Source organism: Anser cygnoides, chromosome 2 (assembly GCF_040182565.1).
Source record: "Anser cygnoides isolate HZ-2024a breed goose chromosome 2, Taihu_goose_T2T_genome, whole genome shotgun sequence".
Classification (NCBI taxonomy): domain Eukaryota; kingdom Metazoa; phylum Chordata; class Aves; order Anseriformes; family Anatidae; genus Anser; species Anser cygnoides.
In genome coordinates, this window is record NC_089874.1 from 13,112,032 (window position 1) to 13,137,171 (window position 25,140).

The 25,140-nt window shown below is 35.7% G+C and overlaps 1 long non-coding RNA gene across 1 annotated transcript; it reads right to left on the reverse strand.

Moving 5' to 3' along the window:
- Positions 1–7,187: 7,187 nt before the first annotated feature.
- LOC106038900 (uncharacterized) lies at positions 7,188–24,777 on the reverse strand. Its single transcript, XR_001208887.3, has 4 exons — positions 23,895–24,777; positions 22,714–22,785; positions 14,779–14,970; positions 7,188–8,133 (listed from the first exon to the last, which is right to left on the reverse strand). It is a non-coding gene; the product is annotated as an uncharacterized lncRNA (long non-coding RNA).
- Positions 24,778–25,140: the final 363 nt, after the last annotated feature.

The window sequence follows — 25,140 nt, forward strand, 5'->3', positions numbered from 1 at the left end:
TGTTACTCTAAGCAAACACAATTAAAGTTCTCTTGAATATGCTTGCACATAAAGAGATAGATTTTTTTTTTTATTACTTCAAGGTATAGGAATGTTTTCTGCAGACAGTGCTGAAGCTGAACTCTTTTCCTAATATCTTATCCACATCCCTCTGAACCTATTAAGAACATTGCCCCTGACTTCACTGGGGGTCCAGAATTATTGACTGCCTTTGACTGTACTGCTCTGAGTTCAGCATAGGATGAATCCTAAAAGTCATGCTGTGTTTCCAGGTACTTTAAAGCCATAAATCCATATTTAATTAGAAGTGCATGAAATGCTGCAGAAGATAAGATCTCTGTTCTAAAAATGAAATAAAAAAACTGGGCCTTTGGCTTTGTTCTCTGACTCTGGGCCATAATTTAATTAAAACTGCATATCATATGCTAAAAATCTCATTGACAAGTCTTAGTTGAGGAATTCAGATTACTCGTGGTTCCTCAATCTGTGCTTTCTATTTTACTGTCATATTGTTCCATATTCTTATCCTCTCCCCCACCCCCTTGCATCTCACACTCCTTCCTCTCTTGTTTCTCATGAACAAAGTGAATTCCTTTGAGATTTAATGCTGTAATGTTGAAGTTTGAACACTGGCATCTTCCTATCTTAATGGATATCTTACTTGACAGCCCTGTGAATTTTAGCTCTCTTCTTTAACAGCATATATTTGTGGGAAAAGGCTGGCATTGAATTTAAGTGCAGGGAGCTCAGGCAGGCTTGAAATGGAAACCTAGCTGAAGTAACTGATTTCTTCCCATTGCATTCGAAACTGGAGTAGGCTTGAGACATTAAAAAGAAAATGGAATATCAATGATTCAACTGAAAATCCCATCACCTGTATCAAATCCGAGAGTGTGATATTCATGTTTTATTTTACCAGTTTGTTATTTCCTTTTACAGCAATGTTATGGACAATGACAATGCTTAGTTAGATCTTTCTTGTATCCCTGGGGATTTCTGTGTACATGTGGGGAAATTTCTGTTCCTGAATCCAGCTTTCATATTTTCATATTTTGGCAATGAGAGTCTGGGAAATACAGATAATCACAAAAGTTTTTTTTTTTTTTTTTTAAGTATCACTATTAATATCTTTCAGTTTACAAAGGACTGTGAGATACAAAAATATTTCCTATTGTTGGGATAGGCATTTCAGATGTTTCTCATTTCAGAGAGATCAACATTAGGTAGTATGAAATGGTAGGTACTTGAGACTGCAAGCTATTTAAAATAACTAGTGCTTGTTTTCAGTGTGTACATGCATTTACTTGCTTGCCATTGAGTGGGAATATGGATATGACAGAAGACGGTTCATTCAGAAGACAACAGAGAAGCCTGCATTGCATCTGTCTATACTATGTAAGCCAATGTTATTAATCTATCTGGAGCAGTAAAATACCACTTCTTATATTAAGGAAGACTACTCACATTTAAAGGTGATGTTGTCATAGTCTGAATTTATATGACATTTGCTGATCATTCGGTACTACTCTGTAAGAAGTAAATTCACATGTATATTCCACATAATTAGATCTACAGTGACTCTGACACTAGACCCATATGTATCATTTGCATGAGATATCTTAATATAAGTATTTCACAGTATATTTCCTCCTCACAGCTGTACTTCTGAAGCAGCTCCCACACCTTCTGTTCTTAGAAAAACTGCACTTTCTTTCCAACAGCTGAATTCTTCAAGTAGGAAAATTCATCTCTGCCACCCCACCTCTCCCACCCCTCAGTTTTCAGGCAGAATCCCAAACCCACCAATTCTGGCGGAAATCCATTCATTGACTCATCGTGTCTTTGTCTCTACAGGAATTTGTACAATCTCTAGTCGATATGTTACTGTGCTCCTCACACGGGACTGGTGAAATTAGACATTTAGGATGTGCAGCAGTCAAAAATAACCTGATGGTTAAATCAGGAGGTAAACCCCATGTTCTGTTTTGTATGCTTCCAGCAACTGTTAGAGGTTTTCTCGTTTACATGCACCTATCTATGCACAGGAATACAGCTCTAAAGAAATCCATTATAAAAATACCCAAAGCATGCTGTCTTCTGTCTTATAAGAATTATCGTACCAAAAGTACTGATGTAAAGACTGGAGCTAGCAAGCGCAGAATCCATCCCTGTTAGCTAAAATCAGTATAGGATTTAAGCTGAAGAGAAACACAGAGATAAGGATTTTATTTTATTTCTTGGAATAACCTGTAAGAAGTTTAGTAGCAACTAAGGTTTGGAGTACTTTTTACGCATATACGTGTTTAAAGGTGAAAACAGGCACAAAATATCTTATTTATTTATTTATTTTTGTGTGAATACATCTAGGGGCAAGAAAGAGTCAAGAGAGTATGAAACAGCCTGAAAACCTTGGAAGAAGCTAAGCCAATTTACATTGTCAGGGGGATTGGGCCTTAGCTTCTATATGACAGTTTTCATCTGCTTAGTAGTTCACTTTCTGCTGATAATTGTAACATTATTTGGAAATCTAGGGCTTTTTGCAATAAAGTCCATCAAGTGGCAAATAAAAAGCATTTTTGATTAGGATTAATTATAACACAGGAAGGCTCTCACAATCTTTCTGGTACAATGGTTCCAATAATTCTATTTTCAAAACAAACAGAGAAAAAAAATGTTCCCAACTTTTTATTTTTATTCAGTACATGATTCTCATATTTTGCCACTGCTGTCAGTGCATTTTAACTCAATGACATTTTTCATGTGTTTTATTTTTAATTTCTTGGTATTTCCAGTAATTAGCTTATTGTAGCACTTTTTTTTTTTTTTTCCTATTTTTTGCTCCTTATACTACTATTCGTGTGATGTTCCCTCTCCACCTGTACAAGATGCATATTTGTTTTCTCTGCAACATGAATTGAAATGTCTGGTATTGACTTGACACCTATTTCTTTCCATGAGAGAAATCACCCTTTCTCCTTAGAATTTGATTATAATCGTTGCTAGGGCATGTGCCCCACTTAATAGACGGACCTTGGGGTTTCTAGTGAATACGAAATACAGGATACAATATCATGAGAGCACTAAATTTTCCATGTAGACATTGAAAATACCTAGCCTCTAGAATGAAGCTCAGCATATCATACGTCTAAGGCCATAGGTCTAGCAGAGAAATATTGCAGTGCACATACCCCGTCTCCAGCAAACACCTAACAAGGACATGAGGTTGAAGGGTTAAAAAGCTGAGGTTCAATTCGCTGCTTAGCTTTTCCATATGACCCTTGACACTGCTAGGCATCCATATCAGGAGGAGATTTTCCCAACCAGGGATCAGCTTAACTGCATTGCCAAAGAAGCTCTCCTTATTCTAGAGGAAGTAGACAACATAAATACCTGTAAAATTATGAGATACTGAGACACAAATGTCAATGGAATTGGAAAAAGGAAAGGAAGGAGAAAGGTTGGTAGCAAACGGAGATGTGGCAGTTTAATTCCTTTCTGTAGTAGTGTTTTTTACACAAACATACCTCATTGCCTGAGATGTCTGATTTTGTAATTTTTTTTTGCTACCACCAGATGAATGAATATAATCTTTACATGAAATAAGCCAAGATTAAGCTGCCAAATGAGATTTTTTTCTAAAACTAAAAATTACTTCTGAATTTACACCTTGCATTAAAGAACATTTTCAAATATTGTCTGGTGTCTTGCCATATAATCCAAGTGAATGAGTAAAAATGGACCCGAACACTATAATCAGATCAACATCACTGAGAACAATATTTGGCCTCCTACCTGTATTTTATAGACTGAAAAACTGTCACCACTGTCTCCCACATAACTGTTATTGAAGAAAAGAAAAAGAGAAAACCGGGCTTCAGTTCTCTTCATGTAACTTTCTCAAGAGATACCATTACTGATTGAACCACAGTGTTCTTCTGCACTCATGGTGAGTGATATGACTTTATGTTTCATGTGATTTGCTGAGTTGTAATCCAGCATTCAGCCATTTGGTATTTCTATATCATTTGAAGTTATACTCAAGCTCCAGTTAACCAGGAAGAAACAGAACGGACATGCCAGCTCTCTATAGTCTGTGGGTATTTTCATTGGTAAAAATTGCCCAGTTTAAAGTGGACAGTAAAATTTATCATACCAAATAATGTAAGGAAAAGTTAGTAAAAATTGTGCAATTCCTCAAATTCTCCTGAATATATATATAGATACTGATACCCCTGTGTGTGCATATAAACTTATATATGATATTAATCAAATGCATAAATTATGCCTATCCTTAGATTTACATTTATTTTAAATTTTAATTAAATGAATTCCAAAAATATTTCTGTATAAGCTCACATATATTGCTTAATATTTGTGTCCAAGTTATTTGCCTTTTCAGTGACTGTTCAAGAACGAGGGGTTTTCTGTTCTTGTCTTCACAGCTCATAACTTTTATTACCAGGATCAACTCTCCTTCCTTCTCACCACAATTTTAAGAAACCAGTTTTTTATGATGTGGTAAGTAGTACTGAGCAAAGTACAAGTGAATTCTTGCCAGGGATTTCATTACTACTTCCTTACATTTTCGTCCTACATTTATAGTACTACCTTGGCTTTTAAATTTATTCTTAAAGTTGTCTGGACATTTATGAACAGAAGATCACTATTATATTCAAAACTATGAGAATATACTCTGCTCTGGTAAATTTCTGTTCTCTCCTTAGCTTGTATTTGTAAAACGTGCTTTATATTTTTGATTTTGATCAAGGGAAAACACTTTCTCCACTTATAAACCTGTATGCAAGGATTGAGGAAGGTCAAAAGACATTTTCTTTCCTTATTCCTTTCTCTAGGGCATTATGTACAGAAACTGTGGTAAGGAATTCTTATTTGATCTGATATATATGTTATACTCTACACTAAACACCTGATAGCTTAAAATAAATCAAATACATTATTGGAAGATGGATGGTTTTGTGGTTAAGATGGTGGAGTAAAACCAAGAAACCCTATTTTCAACTTTATAGCTCTTTTGCAGGCTTCCTGTGGGCTTGTCTATATTGCAGAAAATGTTGTGTCATGAAGAAATCCTTGGGTTAACGCCAAACCAAGCTTAAATGTCCACAATGAATAGTGCAGTGCTAGAGAGATATATTAGCTTGATAATCAAAAGCAATACAGACATAGTGACCTGAAGATAATGAGCTTCTCAGCAAGGTGTACTAGCTGTAATGCAGCACTGGAGGACATACTAGCTCCCAGTTTTGAAGCTAGCTTGGCTGTGGGTCTACCCAGCTGACTGTTTTGAATATTCCTGGTTCTGGAAGACAGATATACTTTCACTGACTTTCAGCAAGCAATTTAATCTCACTCTGCTTCTTCATTGTTGTGCTATTATCCTTCAAAATATTATTTTGGAAATTTGATGGAAATTTATTTCTCTTTGACTGTTCAAGTTGCAGTTGATCTATCTAGTTACACCTATATTTTTATATATTAGAATACAGCCTTGTGTTGGAGTCTCTAAATGCCACTATGAGAGAAATAATAAACAATAATCAAAATGGTTAGAAGCTGTTTGTTAAGTAGAGTGAATATGATGCTGTGAAACATTCTGTCAGAGTTTCTCAGTTTGTAGCCAAAATAGTACTGGTAGTTGGTAAAACATGTATTCTTTTAAATAGATGTTTTCCTACTCTTTCAAGCCAGGAAAAAGAACAATGTGTTGCAAAATATAAACAACATGAGAACATTATAATTTAACTTAATTTTTACATGGATACCAATAGAAAAATACTATGACAACACTTAAATTATTTTGTACATTTTTATTTGATATTTATTTTTACTTTTTCAGAGGTTAAATGATCCTTCAATTATAACAGGCTGAGAATCTCTGCTCAGGTTATGTTGCAGCTAAGAAAGGCACCATAGAATACCTTTACAAGGTAAAAGTGGCCATAATCTACATATTTTCTCTGCAATCCACACTAACTTCTAGACAAAAAATTTTATATTTTTAAGCCATTTACAAGCTTCAGAGAACTTAGAAAAATATCCTGAGCTGGGAGGGACCAGCAAGAATCAGAGTCCAACTCCTGACTCCACAAAGGGAAACTTAAGAGGTAAATCATATATCTAAGAGTGTTGTCCAAGTATTTCTTGAGCACTGATATGTTTGGGGCCATGACCACTTGTTCCAGTGCTTGACCACCTTCTCAGTGCAACAGTGGTGCTTGTAGAAAAGCTGATCAAACAAGCTTTGAAAACAATGATCAGTTCTTGAATATACATATTGCATGAGTTTATCACATGAAAATATCATTATAATTATTAAAAATGAAATACTTTATGAAACATAACAAAACCTCTTTGATTGCTAGTAGGTCTGTACAATATACCCTGTTCACCTCAGAGAATAACTCCTTAACTAGTGTTTTTTCCCTAACAATTTCGTGTTTGTGTATTGTGGAGCAGATTCAGATGCATCTCAAAGAAACTTTCAAGCCTATTTAGTAGCCAGGAGTGATTACAGACTCAGTGAAGTACAACTAGTTCTGCTAAAAGATTATTTTTTATTTTTTTTTTTACTCCAAGATAGTCTGCTTGGAATGAAATATAACAAGCTTACACAGCTAAAACCACAAAGACCACTTTGCCACTTTAGAATATGATTAGTTTATCATCATCCAATAAATTCAGCTGCTTCTTTACAAACACTCTCCATACCCCACCCCATTTACCCAGGTACAGCAAATTGGGAGCACTTTACTGAAATCCCTGTAAGCCACTAGAAGATCCCACCCAGTGCATCATACAAAACCTGTCGCTCCAGCAGTGTAATACCTCCTAATAAGTATATCATGTTCTGAGGCTCTGGTCCTGAGTACTAGCTCAGAAGGAATCATGCCACACTGTGAGTCACTCACACCATTTCTTTCTGTTCATGGTATTTAGTCATTGCATTTTCCCCTGCAAGTCTCCTTTCTAAGCATAGTCTGAGGCAAACCATTTTTAATATATGAGACCTGAGAGCAGCCTAGCTTTTTACTACATTTACTGCAAATGTGTCCTCTATTCTCTGGGTGAGAGAATAGAGCCTGAGCTAGTTTTTGTTTGTAAAATGAAAGCATATCTCACGTTCTCTTTTCTAATTTATACTGAAATAAACATTGAAATATATTAAACCACCCTATGTGATTAAAGGAAAACATACTCTTTCCTAGTGTAGGTAGAATTTTAAAAAGGGAAATTAATTTCAATGCATTAGAACTGCTGCTCAGAGATTTATACTGTGGTCTGATGGACAATTACACACAAACCGTGCCATTATTGTGCCAGCATTTGGACGTGTCACAGCAGAATGGCAATGGTAATTGATTGCAGGTGTTTCAGGCTGTGAGCAGCACAGGAAAACTTCCCTTCTTCAATGCGCCTTGAAGCACACTGTGCTGGCAGGAGGATGCATGGGGCTGGTCTGTTTGGCAGAAACTGATTGGCACAAAGTGTTTGGAAACTAGCTCAAAATTTGCTGGAAGAGCTTGTTCTCCCTAAGATTTCTTTAGTGACTTCATATAGTTTGTGACTTTCTTTTTCTTTCTCAATGGGAATCTCCTGTATTTAGGAAGATGCAATTCAAGGCTTAGATTTATAAAATGAAGAAAGGATAAAGAAGTTCTGGGCATCTGCAAGGCTGAAGAAAAGGAGGAAGGGAGGAGAGGTATTAGGCTGAATCTGGCACAGGTGGAGTGAGAGTAAAGTGTAAGGGAATATCAACCTTGACCAGACAAAAGGTGCATAAGGCCCTTTTGACTCTCTCCTGATATGCTTTTTCCTCCATGTTATAAGATCTAATGCTTTGGTTTGTCTAAGAGCCATACATGACTTTGCTCAGGGACTAGTGTTTCACTTAAAATAAAGTGCAGTGAAGTATCTTATTCAGTATAATGAAATACTTTGCTTTATCATAAGGAGTCTTATTTCATCTCAAAAATACCCAATTAGTATTATCCTTTGAAATTAAAAATGAAAATTTTGACAGAAAATCACAGAAAACAGTTAGCTTCTGGAGAACAGTAGATGAAGAGTTAGGTTTGATCCTGATTCTTATTTGGACTGGTTGACGGCTGGACCCTGTTGAAGCAAACAGTTTACAATGAATTAGTTCTAAGGCTGGTAAGACTGCTTTTCTAATATGAGAAATTTACAATTTTATTTTTGATGAGTGAATTAGCACCAAAAAAAAAGAAAAAAAAAAAGCCATGTTTCTATTCAGACTTCCAGCCAGTGCTGAGCGGCTTGTGTCACCTCAGCTCCTATGGGAGTTATTTTGTACCCTGACCAGTTCAGAGCTCTGGATGTGACTCTCCTTCTGTAATCTCTGTCACTGCCACCGCACACACTTCAACACCATTTCACTCTCATGGAAGCAGATAACACAAAACGTGTCTTGTCTATCTAATAACACAGCTTTGTTTTCAGCATTATTAGGACTAGCTAAGTGCTATGGACTTTGTGGAAGGGTGAAATGTGCATTAACCTGGATTAGAGAATGATTTTTGGATTAAGGAAAATGACTGGGAGGAACTATGCAAATAAGAGTGTGAGATACCAAAGGGAGCGGTAAGATGATTGTTTTGCTAGGGCCTGATGAGTTCCTGATAAAACCAAAAGGGATTTATCTTACTGTTTTTGATGGAATTTGAAGAGGACTCCAAGTACTGAAGGGTCACGAAGGTAGAACTGAAGAAAGGGAAAGGTCACTGTGACAAGACCTGAGCATCTTCACCTGTGTACAGGAAAAATCTGTATTCTAAACTATACCTGTGTTATGGTGCATGGTTGTGATGTTTCAGGATTTGCATCAACTCAGAAGATGCCTGAGTTCCTGCAGTCATTGTGACTCTTTGCAGCTTTGCAGCAAGAGTTCTCTGTTCCTGGGTTTCCTATCCATATCTCTAAGCACAGGAGGGGATATGAACCTGCAAACTGGCTTTCATTCTCTGTTGCTGGGAAGACCAAGCACCCCCAGCTCTAGGCTTGACACCAAAACAAGGCTATATCGACTAATATGTAAGACTGAGCATTTAGTAACAAGACTGATAATGAAATCTTGGAACTATGATAAATAAAGAACAAAATTCTAGGTTCTTTAACAGCATCTTGCTCTCTTAGCTGGTTCAGTGCCCCTCATCTTGCTTGTGCTGTTTGTGGCTACAAAAAACCTGGGTTAAGCTATATCTGCCAGGTGGCTCTATGTCTCCAAAGAAGCTTCTGTTGCAAAAACTCCATTGTATTTCCTTGGAGTTAGGCTTTGGGTACAAATGTCCACAACTGTTTTTCTCTTTTTCACGACTACTCAGCCATGGGAGGAGTAAACTATGGAAATGTCATTCAGGACGCTTTTAAGGGTTAGCTACCACAGGTACTCCTGTTCCTAATTATCAGTCTTCCCAAACTCAATTAAGACCACTCATAAACATTAATTTCCTGTTATACAAGTTAATAGTTATGCGTATTTTATGGTGCTATGGATTGTATGTGTGCTTTCAGCTTTCTACAGAGACCACACAAATATCTAACCCAGTAACACATGAGATGAGAGATGAGTTGGCACAGAAAGTTGTATTGGCTCAGACTTTAGCAACATGACAGAAAGGAACCTGGCTTTGACTGGGATTCCTCACTGGGTAACTGTCTAATATTTAAATGCCCATGCAGGAAACCCTGGCAGAATTCAGAGGCTTACATTCCTCAGTGTCCCGAGAGTTTTTACACCTTCTCTGCTGAGGTCTGATGATGTGGCTCCCACGCTTTCCATCTGGTAAAATTGCTTTCAACAAACATCAAACTTATTGGTCTTTAATACTAATGTTCTTGTAAGTTGAACTTTACTGGAAGATTTAGCCAATGCTTGTTACATTTATCTCTTCTGTTCTTGTGCAAAAGATTATGAAAAAAAAAAAAGTTTGGTCAAAAGAAACATTAGAAAACTACTAACCAGGTTATTTCACTGTTAATTTGTCAAATTATTTTTAGCATGAACTTAGAGAATTTTGCTGATTTACTGAAATTAAATAAAGGTAGAGGACTGCTGGAGTTTGAAAATTTCATTGGTTTAGCTAAAAAAAATAAAAAATATAGAAATGTGGATGTTAAAAGAACTGAAAAAAATCCCATGATTTACTGTCTGTATTAGATTATCAACCTAACTATTTGAGGAAAGAAAGCACAAGTTGTTAAAAATAAATTACTGGTGTAACTTTTATAATAACAGCACATATACTTACTTCTGTAACCCTTAAGGCATAGAGTTTTGGCTTTCTTTATTCCCATATCTTATATGTCTTTCACTCTCTCCTTTACTGGTTAGAGAAATAAGTTGTGTTACTGAAATTTTCTTTATCTTTGGTAAAAGCTTCGAATCAGAAACTCAGTTTGCAACATAGTGTTTTAATTAATCGAACTTCTGGGAAAATATTAGATAAATTTACTGTTCTACTCTAATAAAATTATTACAAAGAAACACCAGAAATTCTTGGTTGGTCAGCTTCCTCAAACATCTGAAAATGAAAAAAGCAGATTGTTGGCTAAGAGTTCATGGACCTTTCCTAATGAAACAGAAATGTAATCTTAACACTGGTAAATAAGTTGAAATCAGTGAAACTACAGCTTGGATAAATTTAGCTGATCTATGTTTTCCTTCATCTTTTATTGTTTCCACTTGGACTGGTGCAGAAGACTTACCAATAATGGTGCTTAATTTTGCTAGGGACTATACAGAATAACATATGCCTGTGGCACCACAGATGTTAAAAAACTGAGAGAAAAAGTAAATATTGTCTGATTTCACAGATGGGAAACTAAGAAATGAAAAGCTATTTTACCTTTCTTCTCTCTCTCTCTCTCTCTCTCTCTCTCTCTCTCTTTTTTTTCTTTTATTTTGTAATTCTCATTCTGAGCAACACATTAGCATGAATTTAATACCAAGTCAAATGTAAGGAGCAGACGATCTATGGTCTCAGTTCAACGAGGCAAGTACTTCCAGAGCTTTAATTACATTAGCATTCCCCTTGACTTGTTAACTGACTGTTGGTGACAATGGAGGAAGGAAATCAGTAGCAGATCTGGAAACTTAATCCAGTTTCCATCCATCATGCTACAAACAAGATTCTAAATGCTTAGAGGATGCCTTACTTTGCAGACTATACCAAGTCACCCCCACTAGTTTCTTTGTATCATGAAGAATGGACTCTGCAGGGTATTTGTGCATATTCTTTTTGAATGTGTCTTCGTTAATGTATTAGTCCAGGTTAGAAAAACACTTCTGAAGTGAATCTGCTGATCATTCTTGCTTGGCATGCTTTCATCTTAAATGAGTGTGTGAATGGGATTGCTTTCAGGTGATGTGCTCCAGAAGGCACCTAGCAACTATTAATGAACGTTGAATTCAGAGGACGAGACCTGCAGCAAATTAGCTGCATGGAGTATGGACACTTACATATCAGGACCTGTAGACCCTCTCCTATCATTCTGCACTAACTAGTGATGAAGACTTAGCCTTCATCTCTGTTTCTAAGGTTGTCCTTATGTATCAGTGGCTGACAGAAGGAGTATATGGAAGGGTTAGAAGATGGGACTAGATTATTTATGCAGGGTTTATTGTCAAAAACCTCTGATCAGGGCTGTGTGGCTGAGCCTCAGTAATACTGGAAAAGGGGTAACTAATGAGGCCAAGAGATTGTTCTCATCCCTGGCACCTTACAGAGTCCACCAGGCTGGACAAGTCAGAAGAGATGGATGACAAGACTTTCACTAAGGTGACTGTAGACTTGATTTTACACAAGAGCAAACATTTTGCTGGACCTTCCTCATAGAAAAAAATCACTGCTTTTAGTAAACCAAGCCACACATGGTGTTGGATGGATACTCTCTGCAGCTGATACTAGAGAATGCACTCTGTTCTCCGGATGACAAAATGCTAATTTTGTGTACCTTAACTAAGAAGCTTGTGTTACAACCATTCTCATTAAAATTGTATCAGAATCAGTCAGAGCACATGGCGTGTAACTAATTGCAGAATAAGGCCCTAAGTCTTTTGCTTTACATTTGCTAAACAAGGCTGTTATTGCTGTTTATGTGTGTTGAAATTAAATGTTGAGCTTTGTTAATTAAGAATAACAATATTTATAATAATTAAATCTGTTGTTTGACAGAGAAATCTATTTGTTCTTTTTTTTTTTTTTTTTTCTATTCTCTTTTCTTTGTAGGGTAACATAAGGGCTTGATCTACTTACTAAGAACAGCTATGAGAATCAAAATTAGAAAATCATTAAAAACCAAACTCTATGCAAGGTTAGACATTCCACAGCCTTCTTTGTCAAAGGCTGTGACAAGTTCATTTAAAAGGTAATCCATATAAAACCTCTGGTTTTGGAAAAATTGATATGAAAAATTAGATCAATAAATATGGGAGAAATGTTTCTCTTTAGCACAGGTTTTCTAGGTGAGCGAGAGTACAAGGGACATTATCATCCTTGTCAGAATAGGTTGCTGCAGTGCATTCATGCATATGCTGTGTGATAGGAACTAGTCTGCTAAAACTGCCTTTTATATGAGTTAGTGATATCCAAACCTTTCAGGTTTAGTGGAAGTGGCTTCCTCAAGACTGTGCTTCCTCTGCAGGTGTAGGAACAAAAAAGCCTGAGGCTGCACTATTTGCTCTCGATCCAGCAGTGTGGTTTTAGTTAGTACAGCAACTTGCAGCACAACACTCATTGATTTGAGCTTGCTGCTATTAGAGCTTGCTGAGTTGCTTAAGATGTCGCATAAACATTAAATTTTTAAGGCCAGATTTGATTTGTTTTTGACTATGTTTTACTGGGTTCTGAATTCATCTACTCAAAAGTTTTCCTTTTTACAATCAAAAGAGGATAATCACAAAAGCTGTCAAGTATTATTCATTTTGAATCTTATACACAGCGTTATTCTGATGCCATTGGAAGCAAAAGGAGGTTTCTCAGATGATTTCAATGTTATGGATCCATACTTGACCAGGAGATGGGGAGATACTCAATACTATTTATTGCCACTGAAGTTAAAAGCACATCCAGGTTTTCATAAACTGTTAGACTGAATTGATTTAAAATTTGAGTTGGAGATTTTGGAATTTAAAATTGAATCTAATCTCTCTGATTACTATTCTTTATATTTATGGAATTGATTTAGGATCTCTATTTAAAGTTAAATAACTTCTTATTCTATCAAGCTGCCATTTTTACATGCTATATTAACATTCACCCTATCCCTGGAAACTTTTGAACTAATGGCAAGGCATATAAGAGAAAAGATAGAGGGTCATATAAAATACGTTCTGTGGGAGGCTGACAGACAGAGGCAGGAGAAAATATCACAAAATAGAGTCAGAAAACTGTCTGTCCGTAAAAGAAAAAATGAAAATGAAGCAAATCTATTTTTAGAAGTTTCTGTTAAAATCTATTGCAAAATTTTTGGAGACATGGAGACTTGTGTGTGTGTGTGTGTGTGAGTGTGTTTGTATATGTTTTAGAAGCATAGCCTTTTTTCCAGACACATCATGTTCTTGCATCAACATACAATTTTTTCTTCATAGTACTACCATACATCTAGAGGTTTCATTCATTTCATCTTATGACCCATATTTTCCAAGTGACAGGTGATTCTTCTGTTAGAAACTCATTAAGGGTCTTGATTTTAGGCAAGTGACATGTATCTACTCTAAAAATAAAGTGTCTTCTGAAACCCTCAAATACATGTGCATGAAAATATATTCATTTGAGACATCAGCTGAGCTCCCTCTTCATTCTTTCACCTCTAAAGTAGTTGGTAGGACTGGAATATTAGTAATATGGAATGATGCATGACATCTGAACCACCTGGAAAGAACTGTCATGATAACAATTGTTAATAGAAGAGATGAACTGACAGAGATGAGTACAAAGCCACTATTGTCTTCAAGGTGAGCAGGAGCAAATCCATAAACAGGTTTTGAAAATATTTTGAGTGATTTCCCTTGACTGCATTTAAAATTTGCATGTTCAAGACTCAAACATTGGGATACACATGTGAGATCACTGTTAGATAGAGTAAATTTGGTGATTACCATTCATCAGATGTTCAGGATTAGAAACTAAAATGTTACTTCCATCACCTGACAATCTTATGTTCTGCCTTTGAGATTCCTTTGTTCAAAGATTTATGTGGACAGTGGCCATCTTGAGATATACTTATGATAAGTTATTTATCTGACTACAATTGCTAAAAATATATATGTATATATATATAAGTAAGAGTTTAGATCTTTAGTGTTGTATAATCGGAAACTTTTATAGTAAAACTTTTTTTTTTTTTTTCTGAATTGGAAAATGTCATTAAAAACAGAACTATTAGTTAGGGAAGTTATTTTTGATGAGGTACTTATTTCAAAAGAAATTTGGAAAGGATTTCCAAATTCTCTGTCAGACTTCCTAAACTGAGCCTTTCTTAGTCTAGCTTCAGTAAATAATCAGCAAACACATCAAAAGGAAATACTTAAGAAAGGCTTAAGGCCAAAATAAAGAGTAAATTTTGATCTAGACCACATTTTGAATTTCTATTCCTTTGGAAATTATGAAGTTACCACAGGAAGACACAGTAAATTTTGAAAAGGTAATTAAAATATACAAGATACTTCCCCACCAAATTCTATAAATAAAAACTAAAAACCAAACCAAAACAAAGAAATAATTAAATCAACTGTACTTTGTGGAGCAAAGTAGGATTCAGATCTAAAGTGTCTCTCTGCCATCAATAGCCACATCGTGCCTTGCTCCAGCAGACTAAGATGCTGTCAGTGTCAACATCCTTTGACTCATTCCACGTGCCAAGGCTCTAATGATAACCAGTGTTTTGGCTGCTGCATGCAGGTCCTTTTTAGAGCCCCCAAGCAATTTCCTGAAATAGAAAGAGAGTGTACTCATCCCTGTCCACTCTTGTCCCTCAGAAAAAGATTATGATTCATTCTCAGAAGAATGACAGGATGAAATGACTTTCTGAAGGAGGTTAAAAGGTTGATGCATTAGGTGTAGTACAGCTTTACTGTGAAAGTTCTCTTTCATGAAAAATGCTGTACCTTAAATCTGTTTCACTAACACTACAAATGATGTTAATGTTGGTAGACCCTTATGACATACAGGAAAACAAAACAAAACAAACAAACAAACAAACAAACAAACAAAAAACACTGGGAATGCCTTTGTGAGTCATCTCATGTGTTTCCTTCCACAGCTGAGCTTGTTCTTCAAGATAACTCTTATTAGTTATTAAATAAATTGGATAAATCAAAAAAAGAAAAAATATATATTTTTAAGGTATTTGTATAGAGAAGAAAAACAAACAAACAGAAAACCAGTGTAAAGTAGGTGAGGAAAATGACTCTGCCATTTGTTTTGTTCTGAATACTCTTCTTTTTCTTGACAACAAGGAGGTTGTATTATAATTGGGCTACATTTTGCATTTACAGCACATTTCAATCCATTTCTTTGCTTACAGTTGTTCTGTGTTTGAAACTGATCCTGGCTGAGTGAATGAAATGTGGAAAGTAGAGCCAATTGCCAGAGTCTGAGGCTGTATTCCCTGGCTCTGCTGGCCTGATCTAGGATGTCTCCAGGCCATGAACCAAAATCTTGGGCTTCTCCAGCTGCTGGGGTTTACAGCTGTGATGTTTGTAATCCCTGGACCTGATGAGTTTGCCAATCCAATCCAGTCCAGTGCAGTCCAACTGATGTTCCTGAATGAGTGTGAACATTCAGGATAACCTTTTAAGTAATAAACTCCAGTATTTGTGTGCAAACGTTTTCTCCACAAATTAGTTATGTAGATTTTTACGCTCATGATTGCATATATACACACAAGAAAACTGAGTAACATAATGACTTCACAAAAAAACAGCTCACCAGGTGTTTACTTAAAATCCAGAGAAATCTGTTATGTATATATATATATATATATCTGTATTTTTTTTCCAAATTTTTGCCTTTTTTAAGGGACTTTTAATAAAAGTAAATATTTGGGTCATTCCTCATAAACACTGAGTTACCAAAAAGATGTTGACTTTTGAAAGCTTCCAATTAGGCCTGTTTCTTGATCTATTTTAGCAGTTTTATTGAACTAATAATATTGTTCTCCCTGGATTATGATTCTGAGGGAGACTATGATTCAAAGTGTTCAACAGAAGTTGAATGAAATCATTCACATGATCAAAGTGACTCATCTGCATATGCTTTTGCAAGCTTAATCCTCAAAAACAGATGCTATTAGTTTACCAGTCATACACAATGACCAGCTAGCTTCTAGCAGAAGAATGGAAAACAATGCTAGGAAAGAGTCTATTAGCTTTCATACTAACAGAGGCAAAGGGTACTAAGTACATTTTTAGAACATAAAAAAAGAAAAGGTAAAAAACAAGAATACATTGTCCTTTAAATATTCTACTATCTGAAGGCTGCTTACTAGACCAAATCCAATAAAATGAACTAGGTAGATTAGCTTAGTTCATTGCTTTTAATTAAATACATCCTGGGCTATGCTCTCAATGAATTAGCAAGGAACATTTACCGTTTCTCATTTACATCCTTGTTAAAATAACGGTTGGAGTTACTCTATTCCAACTAAGTACTGGGAAGGGGTGGTGGATAAGGAGCTAGGTGCAGGCTTTGTAAATCCAGTGTTTATCGCAACGGGAGCAGAAGGATGATACAGGTGAATTTTACCTTCGAAGTACCATATTTCCAAAGCATGTAATCCACCATGTAATCCTGAATCCTCCTTAAGGGCAAAAATATTATCCTGACCTTTCTTTTACTGTTGCTATGGAAAGAAATGCTTCCTGGCTTCTGGCAAAGGGCCAGTAATTGTATTTAAATGGGGTGTTGAACAACCATAATATGTGCAGTGTGCTATTATTTCTTTGTGGGAGGTTTATTATAGGCTTCTGGTATATAATCTAAATTAGATGTCTGAGGAAAAATAATGCTTTTAAGTTTGGAAATTGTATCCTCTCTTTAAAATTCCCTGATTTCCTTGATAGTCTTTTGAAGTTCTTCTGAAGCTGTAAATGTTATCTATATTCCTTAATCAAACCATCCTTTCAAACAGCTGCAACAGAATGTCTCTCTTTTATGTTTATGGGAACTTGGATGCAATTATTTTACAGAGATGAACTTGCTATAAACAACCCTATCATTTCTAGACTTTCAAATTTCATTATCTTGAGCACAAATCAACATTTACGCTGCTCTGGCCTGGCTCTGATATGCTGTTTAGAATTAACATGGGTGGTTGATTTTTATTCGATTTCATTATATTAGTGAGTAAATTTAGCAAGTAATTTAGCACAGTTTGGGAACCAAAGTTTTTCAAATTATTCACAACACAGATTGGTGGACACATTAAAATAAAGCAGACCACATTACCCTTTTCTGACGCAGGTGCCCAGAAATGAATGATTTTAGACAAAGGTGTTCATAACTAACTGATCATCAGTACTTAAGGTTTTATCTTTCTCATGTCGGTTTGTAAGAATTAATGAATATTTTATGCTTAATTTATAAAATATGTTTTTCCCCTCCTTTTTTATTTTTTCTTTTATTTATTTATTTATTTATTTATTTGTTTATTTATTTTTATTTTTAAAGACAACTTTGTTTATATATGTACATAATTATTCAAATGAATATACAAGGTGTATTTTACTGTTAATAAACTTAGCAACGCAAGTCAATTAGGCAGACATTAATGGCCCTAGTGTTGGCTTCTCATCCCATTGAAATCAAATTATCTTGATTTTGTTTTTGATAGATGCCTGATAATTCCAAATAATGCTGTTTTCTCTAGCATACCTTACAGTCTGTTCATAAAGATATAGTCATATGTCCATGAAATGTCATAGAAAAACAACTGAACTTCTTATAACTTGACATATGATCTGAACTTGTCACATGTCTTGTTCCTCTTTCTCTGCATTTGTTTGCAGTGACTTTTCAGAAAAGGTTATCTTTCTTGACTCTCTCTTAAAAAACTCTTTCCTGCTGTTTCCATCTTCAGTGCCTCTGAAAGAGCCACTTCTGCTACAATCTGCTGTGAATCAGCTGTGTAATTATGTTCACTAAAAAGATAATAAATACACCTGCTATTTTCCCTAACTATGTTGTACTCAGTGATGCTTAACCATCCTCCACTGCAGGCGTACTAAGAAGTATATGTACCAGGGCAACTTAACACATATCTAAATTGAAATGGAACTGTACTGGTCTTCAAAATCAGGAAATAACTTCTGATACCTCTGTTCCCTTTCTGAAAGTGGACAGTTTGGCCTTGTAATTACAGACAGGATAAATACAATGGGCCAAAGTTCACAAAGCCTCCAACACATGCCTAACAATGTCATTATAACTTCTAACTGTGTAATGAATCATGATGATGGGTTTAGTAGTAGCGTATGTAGGCATATAAAAGATGATAAGACTGGTCTGCTGAGTAAGGTCAAAGTTTCATCTACCTCAGGATTTGTCCTTCGAGTTACCAATAACAGATGCACAGGGGAAAGTATGAGAACCTACAAGCAGGTTGTGACACACTTCCCAAGAATGCTGAGTGCTTGCAGCTTGAAGGCTTCCTGAGTTGAAAGTACATTTTGTATGTAACGGCTACTGATTTTCTCCTTCTTTTTCTTTGTAACTCTAACATGTAAACTTCCCCAAACATGAAATTCTATATCTTAATTCCATGTGACCTGGAAACTTTTCATTTTTCATTTTGAAACTATACACAACCATCATTTGAAGCGCCTTAGTGCATGTCTTGGAGAGGAAATTTAAAAATCATTTCCTGCTCATACTCTCCATACATTATGGTTCCAGAGATCTTCAGAATTTTATCTATCGGTTTTTTTCCATGATAAAAAATACTACCCTATTGAATTGCTTGAAATACTACATACCTTTGACCTTTGATAATTGTCATGTTTGTACTGCCTTCTTTTAGTTAGACAAACTGAGCTGCCTATTACTAATTGTGAGCTTTATACAAATTATGATAAATAAAAAAAAAGGAATCAAGAAATTAAAAAAAAAAATGTAGAAATTATAGGAAAAAACACGCATCTCCCAAAACCAATTACTGTCTATCCAATTTAAAAGTACATCTCCTACACAAACATTTTGATGATTATTTAAGCTGATGAATATTATTTTGTAACTGATCTAGACCAACAAAGAGTATTGGGTCACCTTCCAAAGGTAACTGTGTACCAGCAGTTTTATCTTGTATTGTAACTTGATGACTGCCACACAACATTTTGGCACTTAATGTACCATGGGAATTAATTTGCTGAATAAGGAAATGCAGTTCCACAAATTCATTTTAACAATACTCTTGCTAAGAACTTTATATTGTTCATGAAATTCGTGAAGTTTTTGAAGTCTTCAAATATACATACCTTTTATTGCTGGCACTTCAAACTTCAAATACTGGCTAATATAACTATTTTGCTTTTTACCAAATAGAGTATGGAGAAAACCTAAAGAATGTTGCTGAATTGTATTTCACTTTTATTTATTTATTTATTTTTTCCCCACAAGCTTTCTGTGCATGCAGTATGCCATTGACATCACTCACTCACTCACAATGTATGGTCTGAAGCAATCACACTAAGAAAATCTGGAGATAAAAGTAGGAAAGCAGCAGGGGGACTGGAGTGAATGAAGCAAAACATATCAATCTGTGGAAGATGCCTGACTGCTTCCAATTGTACTGTCATGATCTTCTGATTTATCCTCTCGGGAGGAAGGATTGCAATTATACTGTACCAACAGGTACAAAAATGGAAGGAAAAATACATCTTGAGCATAGTTAAAGACTTGTCAGTTTTATACAAAATCTCCTTTGGGGCCTTCCTAAACCTGTGTTAGAATCAAAATAAAATTCAACCAAGCTTGCTTTATGTGGTTCACAAAGACTAAATAGGTACCAAGTTGGTGTGGACTTAAAAGCCCAAATATATATGAATGATTATGCACTGCTCCAGACTCAGACATTAGGAACAGAAAACACTAACTGTAATTGGGAGGTTTGCGAGTGAATTAAACAGTAAATACTATAGTGTTTATCACTGGAAAGGTCTGATTCTTATCTGTTGTAGTAAGGAGTATCTCAAAAATAATCCCCTAAACTAAATATAATTGCTTAAATTTTATGCTTAGTGTTGGAGAACTCATTCTCTCTGTGTTCTAAGTACCTTATAAATATTCTTCAGAGATCTTTTCTGACCTAGGAAAATTATCGCTATATTACTAAGAAGATAATAAAGTAGAAGCAAGCTAGATGATTTGCATAAGTAATAATAGCATGTCAGTGGTGAGAGCTAGTAAAAAGGCACCAGGAATCCCAGTGCTGTAAATGGTAGTCAGAATCTGTTGTCAAGAGAAGAAAAAAAATTAAAATCCTGTGATAATTTTTAGAGAGAACTGTAATTCCAATCAAACCCATCAGCCTGTGGTAAAAAAGGCAAATAAAATAAACAGATTTTTAAAGAAATGAAAATTTGTATTTTGCTAAATCTTAAAAATTCATTCCATTCTTTCTGATTCAACAAGAAAACACTGAAAAAATCCAGTCCAGAACCAGTGTGAAGGAAACCTCTTTGTTAGAAACATCAACTGAAACTACCATTTGTGATTTGAAATGGTTGAAAACTTCTAGCCAAAAGAATTATTTGTTTTAATCAGAATTTTTGAATACATCTATATATTCAAAAAATCATAGGGGAATCCCATGGCCATTTTCCGAGCAGTTCTACCTTTGAACAATTCACTAATTCATTTCAATAAACTTATTCCATTGTTATCCAAAGAATGCATTTGTGCCTTCCAACAAGGGTATTTGTATTACACTACTTTCAACATTTCTATATGGCTTGCTGCTGTGTTTGTTTTGAGCCAGACCCTCATCACCACTCAGGTCCTTAGTCTATTCTGAAACAAAGAGATCATATAAGACTGGGTGTCGTCATGCTAAATTCAACTATGTCTTTTCCTCTCATATGGTAAATGGCCGGACTCTGGTGAATTTGACCTTAAAACAACCTCATAAGTATGAGAAATCACAGTCAACATTTCTACTGCTCCTTTTTGCTGCACCTTGCCTGGCTTCATCTGCGGCTTGATTTTCTGGGCCACAGTAATGAGGACTTGGTTCTGTGATTACTTCTTAACTGTGTCATCTCTTCTGCTATCCCCTCAAGCTTGTGGAGGTGGCTGCAGGTTTCTTAGTGACTGATATGTGAGTGTGGTCTTGGCAGTTGTGTCACCCTATCAAAATACCTCACAGAGTTGGATGGTTTTGGGTGTTTGAAGACAAAGCCACGTTGCCTTTCCTCGGTCGTTTTGTTTCTTTCCTTTTTGTGAATAGGAGCAGGTATGAAATACATATGAGTTTGTATATCTAAGTGGGAGGAAGATATGTCAGATCCTGATGCTTTCTGCTGAATACCACTGGATCTGAAACTGCTTCAAATAATAACTAGGATAATGGATGCAGAAATAAACTATGGTCCTTTTGAAAAGAAGACCCATAAGAAACTGGGTATACAAAGAATGCATCTGAGATGAAAACCTTGCTGAAAATGGTTCTCGTTGCAGCTACTAAGAATCTGTCACTATATTTTCTGTGGAACCTTGTGCTGCTGATAATTGGACACACAAAGACATTTCTCAGAATGAGCTGTTTAAAGCACAACTCCTTTCTCTCAATGTAGTGCAGTCAAAATAAACCCTTCCAAACAGCCCTTTCAACTTTCACTGTCATCACCTGCCAATGTGACTCTTTGAAAGAGTTTTTGTTTTAGTAGCTGTTTGAGATGAAAGAAGCGTAGTCATATCCACAGATAAAGCGCCTGTGATGAATCTCTGTTGCCATTTGGGCAAGAAGAAGTGCTTTTCTTCCCAAGATTTTATTGATTGTTTGTGAACTCATTGATAAAATAGGCTGTGTGCCTTGTTGCAAAATGCTGCCAGCTCTGCATGCCTTCTGGTTTAACAATGAATCCAATACTAAATGTCCTATTTATGACAGGAGCCTTATGAAAAGCCATGCTTTTAAAATAACAAATGGTACTTTGCACGTCATTTTACTGAGGAAATATTATTCAAAGAAAACAAGAATTAGAGTTGTAATGTTATTTATTTATTTATTTATTAACCTAGCACACATATTCTGTACATTTATCAGTGGAGAAAAAAAAAAGGAAAACAAACAAAAACAAACAAACACACACACACACACAAAAATGAATTTAAGCCTAAAATCACAGCAAAGAGGTTACACAATCCTGCCTGGAAAGAGAATTATGTATTCTTTTATCTGATATAAAAGGCAGGGAAATTAAAAGTCTGAAACTTCATAAAATCCTATCTGGAATTAATCAATAGGATTCCAAACATTCAAAGTATCACCTCGTGTTTACAAGGATTAGCTATATACATTGAACTACAGTTACTCTGGAAATACCAACTAAATTCAAAGTTACTTTCAGCTGCAAATAGGAAAGTGCAGCGAATTGTGTTCAGCGTTTGTCCTCATGTTTGCCGTGAGTGATGGAGGCAAGTCAGCGTAAGCATACACATTCAGATAATCAGTTACCTGACAGGGCTTTCAATGATAAAAACTCTTTTCGCTGTCTCCAGAGAGCACAATTCTTATTTCAGACATTTCCTGGAAGACAAAGAGATGGAAGAAGAAACTCTAGATTACACTGGGATGTCAGTGATCTGCTAATAAAAATGTAAAGGTCAAAAGGCTTGATACTCCTCCAGTGTAAACCAGTATTACTTCAGCTATGACACCTGCTTACCCCTGCTGAGGATCTTGATTACCAAGGTAGTTTCTGTATCTTTTTTTTCTTTGATTGTCACACAGTAAAAAGGCCATACAGAAGCCACATAAGCACAGTTAGATTTCAAATAAAAGCAACTGCTGTTAACATACTAAGTATAATTCTCAAGGTATATTTAGTATGCTGTTGTCTGGCAGATTCCAGGGGGAAGAAAAAAAAAAAAAAGAAAAAAAAAGGAAAAAAAAAAGGAAAAAAAGAAAAGAAAAAGCATACAAACAAAAAAATAAAAACACAAAAAATACACAACCCTCAAGTTCAACAACAACAGCAAAGACCATTGTGAGGCTTTCATAACATTTGAAGGGGAAATAACAGACAATCTGTGAATCACATACTTAGCTTTTAGTAGTTAAGACCATCACCACACCTAGAGGTGGATACAGGATACAGGATCCTAAAGGTGGAGCTGACACTTGCATGTAATATAGAGAAGAAATAAGGTAGCATCACTGTGAATTTGATATTTTTTTATACTTGATTTTATATTTACCAAGTGAATCATATTTATCTCAAGTATGTGCCTTCTATATTTAAGTGGCTACAAAACCTTCCTGAAGCTGTGTATATAATTTCTTAGATTTTCACTCAAATTCATTCTCATTTAATTTTTATTTCATATTCCTTTTTCAAATTCTTGTAAAGGAGAACACAGATAAATAGATATGATATAAAAGAGAGAAAAACACACACACACACACAATGTGAACTTCCACTATTATGTGGATGACATTCAGATGTATTTTGTCAAATCCTGGCGTGGTACTTTCTTGCTAAATGTTTGGAATTCGATCTGGAATGGACAGAAAGTCAATTGACTTGGCTTAAATCTGTCTCCAACTAAGTTGTTCTTGATTGGTACATGACATAAGTACAGAAGGGCGATTTCCCCATACTTGCATTTTGATGGACTTGCCTTGTTAAGACTTACTATTGCTGCTTCAAGGTGGTTCTTTTATTATTATTCCAAGGATGCAGTAAATGAGGTGTTCATTAGCTGAGGATGACTGGAGATCATTATTCCTACTTTCATTACAAGTAGGTCTGATTTGTGTAGGGTTTTTCTGTGTTGGCCTTCCTGTCACTATGTGCACTCTCCAACAGCTTGGAATTCTCTGGATAGACTAAAATTGCTGATTGTATCACTCCTGCTCTGCCGTCCTCACAGTGCTTCTCTGTTTGACAGTAAGTAGTTGCCATGGAAATAATTGTGGTGTCACAAATTCAGTGTTATGATTTCAATAGAGGATCATGTAAAGTGGAAGAAAGGGTCTGCAAGAGTAACTAATACAAATGGCAAAGGAAACAATAAAAACATATCCAAGAGGACAACACTGTCTGGTAACTGTCTGTAAGGCTTTTCTGACTAGTCCTTCAGGTAGATTTTCAGGTCAGATTCCTTTTCTTCAATATTTCTGTTGATGGGAACTCCTTGCTCTCTGCCACATTTTCTATTAATCCTTCAGCAGTGAGATATTCAGTGAAGTGACAGCAGCATAGCATTCCACAGCAGCAGGTATCTGGGGCTAGACAAAGTACACCAGACAGCATCTCATTTGTATTCTGCCCCACTTATGGCTGAGACATTGCTTACATGAAGCACTGGTACATAACCATGGCCCTTCTGGCATTCAACACATGCAAAGAAGTCATGTGCATCAGACATGGAGGGAAGTGACAAGGTGTTTCTCTGCCAGCCTGGTGCTATTTGTTGGATCAGAGATATCCCATTTCTTTGTCTCTCTGCCCTTTTTAATTATTATTTTTTTCTTTGGTGTCTATTGGAATGTTTCTCATTTGAGTTATTCTTATGGAAATACTCTGCACAGACGTTGATTGTTATATATGGAAAAGCTTCTTGTCTACTAAGAGACCCCAAGCACTTTTTAATGCTGTAAATTAGTTTATGAAAATCTTCATATTCTGCAGCAAGGCTTTTGTCCTTGTTTGAGCTTTCTCAGCCAGCTTGATAATATTTAGTTTCTAAAAGTACTTTCTGAGGTTTAACTCTTTAATTATTGTAGGGTAACCAGAAGTCCCAGTTTGTCTGGACAAGATCAAGAATGCTGAAAATTACCATGTCATCCCAGTCAAAAACTATGAAAATTTATTTCTGGCACAGAATTTTTGCTAGGAGAAAGAGGACTTCTCTTGTTGTCACCCTTTGAGATGGTGAA